This window comes from Lissotriton helveticus, chromosome 4_1 (genome assembly GCF_964261635.1).
Source record: "Lissotriton helveticus chromosome 4_1, aLisHel1.1, whole genome shotgun sequence".
Lineage (NCBI taxonomy): Eukaryota > Metazoa > Chordata > Amphibia > Caudata > Salamandridae > Lissotriton > Lissotriton helveticus.
In genome coordinates, this window is record NC_136063.1 from 1,631,486,747 (window position 1) to 1,631,500,001 (window position 13,255).

General features: G+C 40.8%; 1 protein-coding gene across 4 annotated transcripts in view; it reads right to left on the bottom strand.

Annotated features, from left to right (window-relative positions):
- GOLGA4 (golgin A4) overlaps positions 1-13,255 on the bottom strand; it is a 717,645-nt gene that overhangs the window by 270,791 nt on the left and 433,599 nt on the right. The gene's annotated exons all lie outside the window — the stretch shown is intronic.

The window sequence follows — 13,255 nt, forward strand, 5'->3', positions numbered from 1 at the left end:
ACAGAACATGCACTGTCTTGACCTGATGTGAAAACCAAGCTACATCAGAAACTTTTTACTTGCCAACATCCGTTATTTGATTCAGTAGAGCACTCAAAAGTAATTTTAACTTATGAAATAATAATCCCTCTAATTCGTAGCGTGCTACATTTGTGGGCAGGATGTCCAGTATGCCTATTTCACTACTAAATCATACAATCAAGTACATGTACTTGGGCCAATGTGCACTATAGCAAAGATGCAAATACAGACAAGTCTATGTCTTTTTTCAATGCTTTTGTATTAAATAAAGTTTTATATGGCAAAACCGAAAGAAAATCAAAACACGGATTTCAGAACACAAAAGCACCATACGTACATCAAATAAAACATCTAGCTTAGCAGTATATTGGACTATGATAAAAACTTTCGATCTCCCAACTAAGGTTTCAAGTGATAGAGAAACCCTAATACCCATACCAGGTAAAGACACAACCAGGGCATTATTACAAAGGGAGATCTTTTGGTTCAGAAAATTAGACACAAAGAAGCAAAGAGGGCTGAACGAAAAAATAGACATGAGCTGTTTTCTATAACAAGGAGTATTCTATAGCCATTTTTAATGTTATGGAGATTCCGCACTGATTTGTAGTAGTTCATGTTAGTCATGGATGTTGTTAATAAAGACAGGATGATATAGAATGTGATTACAGGTTTACATCAGTAACTGAGGAAGCTTTTTCTATTGTTCTTTTCACCAGAATGCTTGCCAGTGCACCACACCACCCATTTATCACAGTAGGCACCTTAGTACTTGGTACATCAGACAACAGCGACATTCACTACAGTTTTATTTTTCAGACAATTTTGGGGGATTATACTGATTAGGTATTTCACTATAGGGTTGGTTGATAGAATTTGCGAGCTACCTTTTTTTTCCTTTAAATATGTTGGCGCCTTTTTTTCAGTTTTTTTTTGTATAATTGTTTTCTACAGATTGTGGCACAGTGGTGTTTTAAAAAAAATATCTTTCAGGCACTCCTCCTTGGGATAGCCCGTACAGTGGCGAGCCATGCGTATTTCACCTGGGTATTCGATCTGATTTTTACTTTTATTTTCGGCTTTTTTGATCATTTTAAGATGGCAGTTTCAGCCATCCCGTGGTGGCGGACTTGTGTGCTGTTCGTCGTCTCTTTCAGTGTATTATAGGGCGGTTCAAATAGATAGCGGGGAAGCACCCGGGCAGCAGCTGTTTGAAGAAATGATTCACGAGTGACGGTGGTTGTTACATTGCAGAAAGGTGAGAGTTGGGGAGGGTAATGGTAGAGCTCACAGTTAACGTTTTTCAGCTAAGGGGTCTGCGTTGTGTATTTAAAACCGTGTTTTCGTCTTTGTAGAATTTTGGAAGTTCTTGGAGAGTGAGTAAGAGGCTACATAGTGCACCGGTCTACATTAGACCAGGTCAGTGTTTTTTCTTTCATATCTACGTGGTAGTAATATTTCATGTATCTAGGCATCAATAACTCTAGGAGTTGTATGAGGGTTTACCCTGCACATTGTGCTTTTACTCTTGCAGACTGTCCCCTGATGAAGGGACCCATGTCCCAAAATGCATTGGGATTGCCTATGGAAATATGAATATAATACTGTCATTTTTGCATTTAATACACATGTTATTTGTGAGAAACAATAATGAACACAGTGTATGGTGCTTGAAGATTTGAGCATAAAACTTTATTTAATACAAAAGCATTGAAAATAGACATAAAATAGTCTGCACTTGCATCTTTGCTATAGTGCACATTGGCACAAGTACATGTACTGGATTGTATGAGTTAGCCGTAACACATTCTCACAAATCAATTGTTGCCTTTATGAAGATTATTGTTCCTAGATTTTAGGATACATTCCAATATCAGTGTGCAGGTACTGAGACTCCTGCTGATGTCACAGAAAACTACTTCTCATGATATATACACACACACACATATATACATGTGAGAAAGGCTAGGCTTGGCTGAAACGCGTCATATTATTTAAATAAATTCACTGATATATATATATATCCATCTCCACAGAGCAGCACTTCTGAATTCAAACAGCTTCTTTAAGTTTAAAATATTACAGAGGCCAATAAGGATTACCTCCACCACAGAAAGGCAGTGGGATTACTATTCTTAATGAGGATACAGACCCTAGCATTCCTGGAAAAGGAAAGTGATCCCATTCACCTACCTCCTTAGGGGCAAGTGCCTTCTCCCTTCACTCATTGAAAACATGTGTTTCTGCCTCAACCCCACTCACTTTCAATAAGAAAGGATCCACTTCCTGTTGGCCTAGTGCCTTCTCCCAGACTTACAGGATTTATATAGGGAAACTGCTGAAATAGTGCACGACTCTTATCTTCTTTTTGGTCTTTTAAAGTTACTGTTCCTAATGAGCCCCTCTCCTTTAAAAAAGAAAGAAGGCCATTACTGGGGACTCAGTCTGTGGTTCCAAAAGGGAAACCACCATCCTATTTAATTGTGTGCCTCACTGATTCACACTGGAGTATGCGGTCTTGGGGAAACAGAATAAGGCAGTCTTCTAGGATTTCTTCCTCAACCATCTAGTCACAATCGTCATAGGGAAAACCCCCTCTCCGAGCAACGTGGATAAGTGACAGGCTTACTATGGGCCATGGCCAGCTCCTTCTTACACATATCAACACCACTGTTAGACACAAGCGACTACTTGCAAGGCAATGTTTGTGGTCTCTTTATGGAACACATTCACGTCTGGCAACAGCGTGCTTAAATCAATAGTGCCCCATTTCTACTATTGTAGAATGCAAACCTGTACATGCCATACAGCCGGGCCTTTGCTGAGAGATGATGATGGGGTATCACACCATATGCATTAGAACTATATAAAATTGAGTAACTATTTCATAATGGTTCACTATATGGTTCTCTATATGGGTTGTAACATTACTTCTTAATCTTAAATTTAATCTAACAATATTCTGAAATATGACCATCTCTTGGTTTGATGCCTTCCCTTATTGTAGATTTTCGGCTATAAATTCAATTTATTCCGATTTTACTGCTAACTGTATTTCAAAACTCACTGCTGTTTGGTCTAATAGATTAAGGTACAGATGTATTTTCTGTTAACTGAAATCCTTGTTTTGAATTAAACTGTTTTGATATTTTTATATATTTTAACTCCTACATTTGATATATTGGTTTCATTTCTTTCTCACTGAAAGTCTAGAGAAAGGGGTATGAATCTGTGCAGGTGCCTCAAGCACAAGTAGAAGCCCTGTGTTAAAACTTGTTAACACTGAGGAAAATCCCACTAAGGAAGTCCATTTTTTTAAAAGTCATTAATGCTGATGCCATGAAGGGAGGGGTGCTAAAGTCCTTTCAGGAGTTGGCATCAGAATTTAATATGGGACCATCCCAGTTTTTTTCATCATTTGTAGCTGCGCCATGCCCTCTCTCCCTATCAAGACGCTGTTACTGATGTTCCCGAATGGAGCTCCCTAGAATGTAAGCTTCTTATGGGCCACTTGGGTAAGGAATGGCGGACACAGATCTACCGATCCTCAATAATACATTCCCCCACAACATTGGATACCCTGCGAACCAAATGGGAGCCTTGGATGGGGAACTGGACGAGGCTGATTAGCATGACGCTTTTATGGTCCCCCCAGAAGGATAGCGATATCGGCCAGGCTTCGTATGGTCCAATTTAAATATTGTCACCCAGCATGCATGACACCTCTGCAGATGTGAAGAGCAGGCCTCCGGGACTCCCCCATATCCTCAATGTCAAAACTCTTCTGGGTATTTCTTATATGTAAAATGGTCAGGCCGGGTCATCCAGGCATATTGGGCAGCTCTTTTTGTTAATTTGTTAAATGCATATTATTGTATTCGACTGTGGGTTGCTGTTTGATAAAAGAACTTGGGCCCTTCAAAGATTTTACTCAGTGGAAGGTAGCTGGATTTAACTACAGGCCCCATATCTTGACATTAGAAACCAACAATGGGTAAAAGAAAGTTGCCAAGTACTCAGCCCTGTACAGCAAAGAGAACTCCTAAGTGAGGTTCAGCAAACTCTATTGAGCTATCTCACAGGGGCAATGGGGGCTCTGGACAAACAAATATCCTCTGTAGAAGAGTCATTAGAGGCAGGTTCGTCCTGCACCACCATCGAATTAGGGAAACCTGATGCATTGGAGCCACTGGGGTTAAGTTCAAAGCCTAATGCATCTCGTAATGGTTGCATCCAATATATTTCTGAGGAAATTTTATTAAGTGACTGATTCCTCCCTACAACCCCCACCGAAAAAACAAAAAAATCTAACTCTTAGAGACAAATTGATTGTCGAGTCCGAAGGAGGTGATGTCTCTAAAAAGACACCAAAGACTTTAGTTCCCACTGCTGCAAACCAGGGTAAGCAAAAAAAAAAAAAAAAAAGAACAGGGTCAAGTAAAGGTTCCTGGAAAAGCAAAGACGAAGCCCATAGAAGGACCAATTCATATGGCAACAACATAAAGAGTCTAACGGTTCAGGTCGAAAGACTAGATCTTTACCTACGAATCTCATTAGACCAAATAGGTGCTAGATTAACCCTTATTGAAGCCTCCTTGACCAATTATATCCATCAGGGAAATAGTGTTAAATCCACATCTAATGACCCTAGAAAGGAGAACAGTGGTAACAATGTTCAAAGTAGGAATCCTAGCACGATAACAGTAAATTCTCACTCCATTCATAGTAACAAGGTTGTAACGCCCAGTTTGAGCAATCCCCCAGAAAGTATTAAACCTGCTAGAAAAGATTTCCACCAACAGAATACGACTGGTAAACCGGTCAATAGTGTAGAGAATGAAAATAGGAAGGGGAGTAAAATGGGGAATGTCTCAGATACTAGGGTTAATCATCCCATTCGAATGTAACAGATGTACCAACAACCTGGGGTACTTTCCTCAGACCCAAACCGTGACATATTCAAAATAGATCAACACCTACACCTACCACCTGAGGCAACGCCATACCTAATTATTTTGGCAAATGTACCAAAATTGGGGTCATCTGAAAAGGAAACTTGGGAAATGCTAAGAAACAAAACATTGCACTGGTTAGGCAGGAGGGTGGGTCAACCGAACAACTTTTCGCCGAGTTTAAGATGGCCGAGGAGGTTCCAGTGGGTTGGTAATCGCGGGAAGATGCTACCAGGGGACTGTGTTGTTCTAACGTTTAAAACTCCTTTACTTGTGGAAACAATTTGTGGAAGGTAGGCAACAATCCTGTATCAATAGAAGGGAATAATGTACTACCCCTGGGTTTCTTTTATCCACCTTTTCATAGGGCTGTGAGAGAGAATAAGTTCAGAAACGATGAGGCAATGCTAAGTTATTGTTATGACCTCCCGACTTTCAATAGGTTCACTACGCTCCCAGGCCTGGAAGAGATGGACTGACTGGATCAGCCATATCCTACACATCCCAGGATTCAGGTATAATACACCACGCCTGGACCACACTGTTCAGACACCACCCTCAACTTTAGTCTTCAGGCTTTAAACTTAGAAACAAACCCCCAATCTGAACGCCAGATCCACCATGTCGAAAGTGAGTTAGTTAGCAGTGGGTTAGTACCACATTTAATTATGGAGAAAGAACAGGGAACTCTGGGGAACATGAAGAATGTTGAACCTCAACTGGGGTCGACCGTACATGAGATCACACGGGCAGGAACTCCTAGCGAAACTATTTTGAATATCTTATTCTGGAACATAGTGGGCCTACGATCAAAAATTCCCAATGACTTATGGTCTGATTTTGCCGGTAAATTTAATGTGCTCTGTGTACAAGAGACTTGGGTCACTATGGTAATATATTGAGGGGTTTAAGACTTACTTTACGCCTGCGATTCCCTCTATTTCTGGGAGGGCCAAGGGAGGACTGATAGTCTATATTTCTAACCTCTTGGGGATCCAGGAAATAATTTTTTCCAAGTCAGAACCTAATTTCCAAATTATAACCCTTAATACGAATAAACAAGATAAGCACGTACTAGTTAATTTCTATAACAACATGCACAAGGACCAGTTGATCACAACTTTAAAAGAAATCCGTTTTGCCCTGCTGGAAATTCAGAATAAGTGTATCCAAAATGTTTTTGTTATATGATGGGGGAGGGGCTTCAATTTATATGATGGGGGAGGAGCTTCAATTTAACGCCATGTGGACACAATGGTAATCTAACGTGGTTTAATTGATGAGAATATAACTGATTTAACGCATTTCCCTCACACAACATGTGGCGAATGTTTAAATGAAACACTATTTGTTCTGGAATTGGGTTTTCCCAATGAACTGGTGTCACCCCCAATTCCACTCACTCAGACTTTCAACGGTAGAGGAGCTACCACCATCATAGACTTTATTTTTGTATCAAACAGGTTTGCGTCCCTTCTGTTGAATTTTAGTGCTCACGATAATGCCATTAGTGACCATTTTCTAAACTGTGTTTCAATATTGTGTCCGTACAATTCCAGCAGAAGCAAGGCGGAGCGAAAGTTCGGGCAAAAAAACCTGACTATCGATAGAACAAATGGGTACTCCCTCAAATGGGATAAAGTTGACCCACATGAGACTACAAAAGTGGTAGTAAAGAATTCCCTAAATTCCATAATGAAGTTTGGATTCCTCAACTTCACACCAAGAGGTTTTAAGCAGCTTTATGGAAATAACAAAGGTAATAAAGGAAACACTGAGAGTCCAACAAAAACAAAGGAAAGGCAAGAGTAAAGGATGGTTTAATAAGACCTGTACAAAAGCATATACTGAGATAAAACTTGCCCTACACAAAGAAGAGAGGGATAGATACGAAATCAGTCAGCTTAGAAAAGCATATAAGCAGGCTATAAAATCAAGAAAAGCTGAACTAAAAAAAGAATCCTGGGAAGAACTACATAAAAGTTGTAGGAACAAGGATTGCACTGCCTTCTGGAGGGTGGTTAAATCTCCCTTTTTTTTCAGAAGTCAGGGATAAGCCGACAATTGAAATTGCCGTTGATGAAACACACTGGGTAGAACATTTCTCGCAGATTTTTGGTCTTAACATCAAGGGGAACCATGTGATAGAAGATAATGTTAAAATAAGTCCTCAGATTAACTCTGCAAGTTTTCTCATAGCCCTTGATATCATCCCAACAGACGTCGAGCAGGCTTTAAAGGCCAGCAAAGGGGAAAAGGCTCCAGGCCCCGATGGGGTCCCAGTCGATCTTTTTAAGTACAACATGGACCTATGGACCCCAATACTGACCAGAGTGCTAGGAGCCACGTGCACAGTTGGGCTCATTGACTCATGGTCAGAATCAATCCTGGTCCCGATATTCAAGAAAGGAGACCGACAGAATCCGGCCTGCTACCGCCCTATATCTTTATTAGACTCATTGGGCAAATAGGCAGGCCTCATCGTCCTTAACCATTTACAGCAATGGGTGGACAATAATAAAGTACTGTCCAATCTCCAATTTGGGTTCAGGGAAGGTCTGGGTACCACGGAGCAAGGCCTTAACCTGACACTTTTAATGGGGAAGTATGTGAATGCAAAGGGGGGGGTTTATATATGGCCTATGTAGACCTAACCGCTGCATTCGATTGTGTAAGCCATGTTAAACATTGGAGAACTTTAGAAACGATGGGTGTAGAGATCTCCATAGTTAATTTTTTAAGAGAACTTTATGCGAATGCCACAGCCAGGGTGAGGTTTGGCATAGGTGGGGAGCTTATGGCGTCGTTCAAAGTGGAGAGGGGGTTAGGTAGGGTTGTGTCCTGGCACACTTCCTTTTTACACTCTATACAAATGAGCTTGAACAGGCCATGTTGGAGGGGTGCCAGAACTTACCTCTGCTGCAGACGCGTCCAATACCCGCCCTACTCTACGCAGACGACGCCGTAATCATAGCCCGAACTTCACTAGAATTACAACGTGCCCACAATAGGTACTACATTTTTATGGCAAACTTAGATTTAAAAATAAATATAAAAAAACCTTTGAAATGAGCTGTGAGACAGGGAGAAAGAAACAGAAGGACATTTTTATTGAAAATGTAAAGTTAGAGTCTACTGCCACATATCCTTATTTAGGTATTTTAATTGATAAGGGCTCGTGGAGACCAGCAATACATGGCAGGAAATTGCTCTTTATGAGGACCACCACGGCACTGGTTAATTTAGTGCCGAGGCTAGGTAAAAGGCAACCGGTGGAGATGCTCCAGATATATCAAGCTAAATGTAGCAGCACAGCAATATACGGGGCTGGAGTCTCGGGTTATGGAGGGGTTGATGTGCTCTAGATAGTTGAGAACACCTTTTTGAGGTATTTGTTGGCAGTCCCACGTGGTACCTCGACATATAACTGCCATGTAGAACTAGGAATACCGTATTACTGACATAGTAAAAGTACAACCAGTCTTACTATGGCATCGCATTTGGTCATCCCCTAAAATATTATTTAACCAGGAGCTTCTGAAGGACTCTCTTGGCCTCGAAAATGCACATAGATTGGGTGGCTCATGTAAATGAAAAATGTTTGATTTCATCTGGGTTTTTTAAAGTATTACTACAACCCCGTACTCATAGCTCAGATTCCCAGGAAAATGTTTAAAAAACAGTGCATGAGTGTCATTTGGAGGAGCTCAGATTAGCAATGGGTGTAAACAAACGTTCAGTCCAATATAACCTAATGATTCAAACAAGAGGGCGTGTTATGGAGTGCTGGTACATTATTTGACTCTCTTCTAAGTGGTAGGCAGGTTAGTGTTTGTTAAGGGGAAATAATGTTGCTTGTATAGTCTTCCAGAACACTCATATTTGTCCCTTATCCTGTTTATGTTCATCCACCACACGATCTATTATGCTCATTGGGTTCAGAATTCATAATTACGATTATCATACCTTGGGGATTTTTCATGTGTCTAAGGGTTTTGGGAAATATCAGATTATAGTAGGGAAAGGTTTTAAAAGAAAAGAAATGTGTGGATGAATGCTGACTAGATCTAACAGAGGCAACAACTCAGTTTCCCCTAGTAGAGATGGGTCATAGAGTTCATAGAGTTGGATCTAAAGAGATGTTCCTTAATGATAAAAGTCGAGACTCTGGTAGTATTAGCTGATTAAAAAATGGCAATGGACAGCCAGGTAATGCTGTCATAGTATTCAATGAGAAACAAAACAGTTGCAAATGCCACTACTTTTTCAAAATAACATTACTTGAATAAACATATGATCCAAACAATATGTTTTCAGTGAAATAAATTCTGTTTGTTTTAATCTTTTTTCATTTTCATTTAAACACTTCTATTTCAAAATGATCTCACAATATATTGTACAAATGTTAAAAACCTGGAGTGCACAACAAATATCAAATACAGTGATAACAAAATTAGTTAGATATTTACAGTGTAATACAACTTGTTCACCATTCAATCTCCACTCATACGACACTCAAACCACTACAGATAGACAAACTCACAACAAAACATAAATGATTCGAAAAGTTACTGGATACACTCTCCAGTAACACAAGCCAATTGTTTTTTCAGTTTTTTCAAATTTTTCTACGTTAGAGATTATACATTTTTTTATGGCTATTAACGGGGTCTACGCGTTTCGAACTACCATTCTTGCGTAGTTCTCTTCAGGACCAATCTGTAATGACAAAAGCAACAAATCTATTGTTGGGGGGGGGGAAAACACATTCTCTACATTGCCCTGCCCCTGCAACTCAAGTGCCCTCACCTACCTTGCGCTCGACAAGACAAGCTAGAGGGGTTGTGATCCCAATCTAAAAAGCAACAACAGCACAGTGTTGTTCACTCCAGGTTTTTAACATTTGTACAATATATTGTGAGATCATTTTGAAATAGAAGTGTTTAAATGAAAATGAAAAAAGATTAAAACAAACAGAATTTATTTCACTGAAAACATATTGTTTGGATCATATGTTTATTCAAGTAATGTTATTTTGAAAAAGTAGTGGCATTTGCAACTGTTTTGTTTCTCATACAAGTGTGGCAAGCAATGCCTGTGGGAGCCCATACCCAGTGGTTTTGTGTTCGTCATAGTATTCAAGGCACAGAATGGCTGCAAGGTTCATCAACACTGCACTACCCAGTCTATTTACTGCTGTATTCTGGCACACACATTGCCCACCTTAAATGACCAGCTGCCACATGGCCACAAATAAGATACAGAGTGATGAGAGGCAATACACATTTATACAGTAATACATCAATGATGAATGACATTTCTTTCACAATTTTTTTGTTGTTGTGCATTGAAGATTCTTTATTTCTAATATTCTTTTCACAATTTGAACCCCTTAAATCCTCTCATCGTTCTGTCCTAATGCTGTCATAGCATTACTAATTATCAGCTAAAAATACTGAGCAGAGCACTTTCATTACCGGATGCGTCCAACAGACCAAAGATCAAGCAATAACTATAGTCAACACAAATTAGCTTTAAATCTGTATTGCAGGGAGTGATAATATTTGCAAGCTCAGAGTACTGGAGAACTCAACAGCTGGAGCAGTAATAAGTACCTCCATGTTAGGTTCACATAACACACTAAGTCCATCCTTAATAACAATGCACTGTCTATACTGCCATTACATTTGAATCGCTGACTCTGATTTATAGGTCGGTGTTTGATCCTGCCCACAGCTATTCAAATGAAATACTACAATTTTATACAACAACCAGATTAGAGGACATTCCTTTTTCCTGTAAAATAAGCTACAAATATAGAGGCAGTGAAGACACTCTTTCACAAGACACTTAAAGACATACTGCATCTTTGCATGAAGGGATGATCTTTTCACAAGATGGTTTACAGTGTCCTGGTCATCCTTCATATCCTCCTCTGTTACTTCAGAAAATGTGTTCGATCGTTGTACGCATTCCTGTGCCTGTAGTGTACGGAAACACTGTGTAAACCGGTTAGACCGTTCTCTCTTAACCAGCAATATGCAACCAAATGTGCGTTTTTTTTCTTAGAAAGGCTTGAGTTTTCATTCATTGGGACATTGGAGGCAAAATCAGCTATTTACCAACAGTTGATCATTAATAAGGAACTTGTTTTCCATGTGGCTCCTGAATCATGCATGTCTGTGTCTACAGATTGGTTCATTTATAGCTATCGCCACAGGCCAAACAAGTTCCTTATCAATGATCAGTTGTTGTTAACCCCTTCCATACTGATGACGGCCCCCGTCCATCATGCAACACGGTGGGCGTGTACTGATTACGGCTGGGGGCCATCATGAACCCACCCACTCATCAGAAGTGCCGCACAGGCACAGAATCGCGGCCGCGCCCTAGGGGTTAAATAGCTGCTTTTGCCTACCCTGTTTTAACAATGGGATATCAATTCCAAACGTACCAGTACGAGTGCCAAATTAGTGCCAATTCTCCTCCTCCTACTTTCCCTTTCACTTTTGTCCTTCATTTTTATGCTTTGGATAGGCCACAAAAGGACATGGAAAGATGAGCATAGAACAAAAACCTAAATAAGAGATTTAAAACAGTGTTTTCTCTCACTCTGTGGTGTGTAGTACCAGTAAATGTTTTAGAATATTTTGCACCACTCTGTACAGAATTGCTAGATCCAGGTGATAACACTACTAGAGTCTGGTCACAGAGTGTTCTGAGTTTGCTCTGTTAGGCTGCCAAGCAGGAGCACTCCTCCGCAATCACCTTATCTGGTTCGACTAGGCCTTTTGGTGCCTTGGGAGCCCATGTTTTGCAAATGAGCATATCCAAAGTACATGCCTCCAGGGGGTTTACCTCATATGCACTGGGAGAAGAAGTTCCAGTATTGGTGAGAGCTGGTTGTGCAGTCTATAAATACGCCTGTTAGTTTTATATTATCTCATAAGAAAAAGGAAAAATATGTGTAGTATCATCCATATATTGAATTTTAAGCATTTGTCTCATCACTGTTCTGTGAGACCTCTGATCCTTTATTTGACTAAAATAGTTCTCATGAGGACTAGTTTAAGTGATAAAGAGGAGGAAGGAATGCCAGCTCTCAACAGACATAATAAACTCTAAAAAGAACAAGCATTTACAATGCAACGGTCTCACCTTTGCAAAAGTTAGAGCTATTGGCATTGTAAATGACAAAAATGTTATTTATGTGTTGGTTTTGAAAACAGATAAATAAATGGCATTGTCATTTACAATGCCAAAAGCTTAATCTATCACAAATGCGAGACCTATTGCATTTGCATGCACACAAACACACAGAGCCGCACACAAACAGACACACACACAGACACAGAGCCACACACACAGAGAGAGCCACATACCGAGCCACACACACACATACTTACACAGAGCCACAGACACACAGAGCCACACATACACAGAGCCAGACACACAGAGCCACACACACACACAGAGCCACACACAGAGCCACACACACACACACACACACACACACACACACAGCCACACACACACAGAGCCACACACACACAGAGCCACACACACACAGAGCCACACACACACACACACACACACAGAGCCACATACACACACAGAGCCACACACACACACACAGAGCCACACACACACACAGTGCCACACACACACACAGTGCCACACACACACAGTGCCACACACAGAGTCACACACACACACTCTCACACACACAGAGCCACACACACAGAGCCACACACACACACACACACACACACACACACACAGAGTCACACACACACACAGAGCCACACACACACACACAGAGCCACACACACACACACAGAGCCACACACACACACAGAGCCACACACACACAGAGCCACAAACACACACACAGAGCCACACACACACAGCCACACACACACAGAGCCACACACACAGAGCCACACACACAGAGCCACACACAGAGCCACACACACACACAGAGCCACACACACACAGAGCCACACACACACACACAGAGCCACACACACACAGCCACACACACACACACAGAGCCACACACACACAGTGTCACACACACACACACACACTCACACAGAGCCACACACAGAGCCACAGGCACATTCTGACTACCTATATTGTTTGTGACTACTATTTTAATGTATTGAACACCTATAGAAATCCAAGTAACTAAACTGAAAATGCTGGGACTGAAAATCGCATTGGGTGGCGGGGGAAGATGAAGGTGTTTACAATTTCTGACGATGGCCAAAACATCCGAC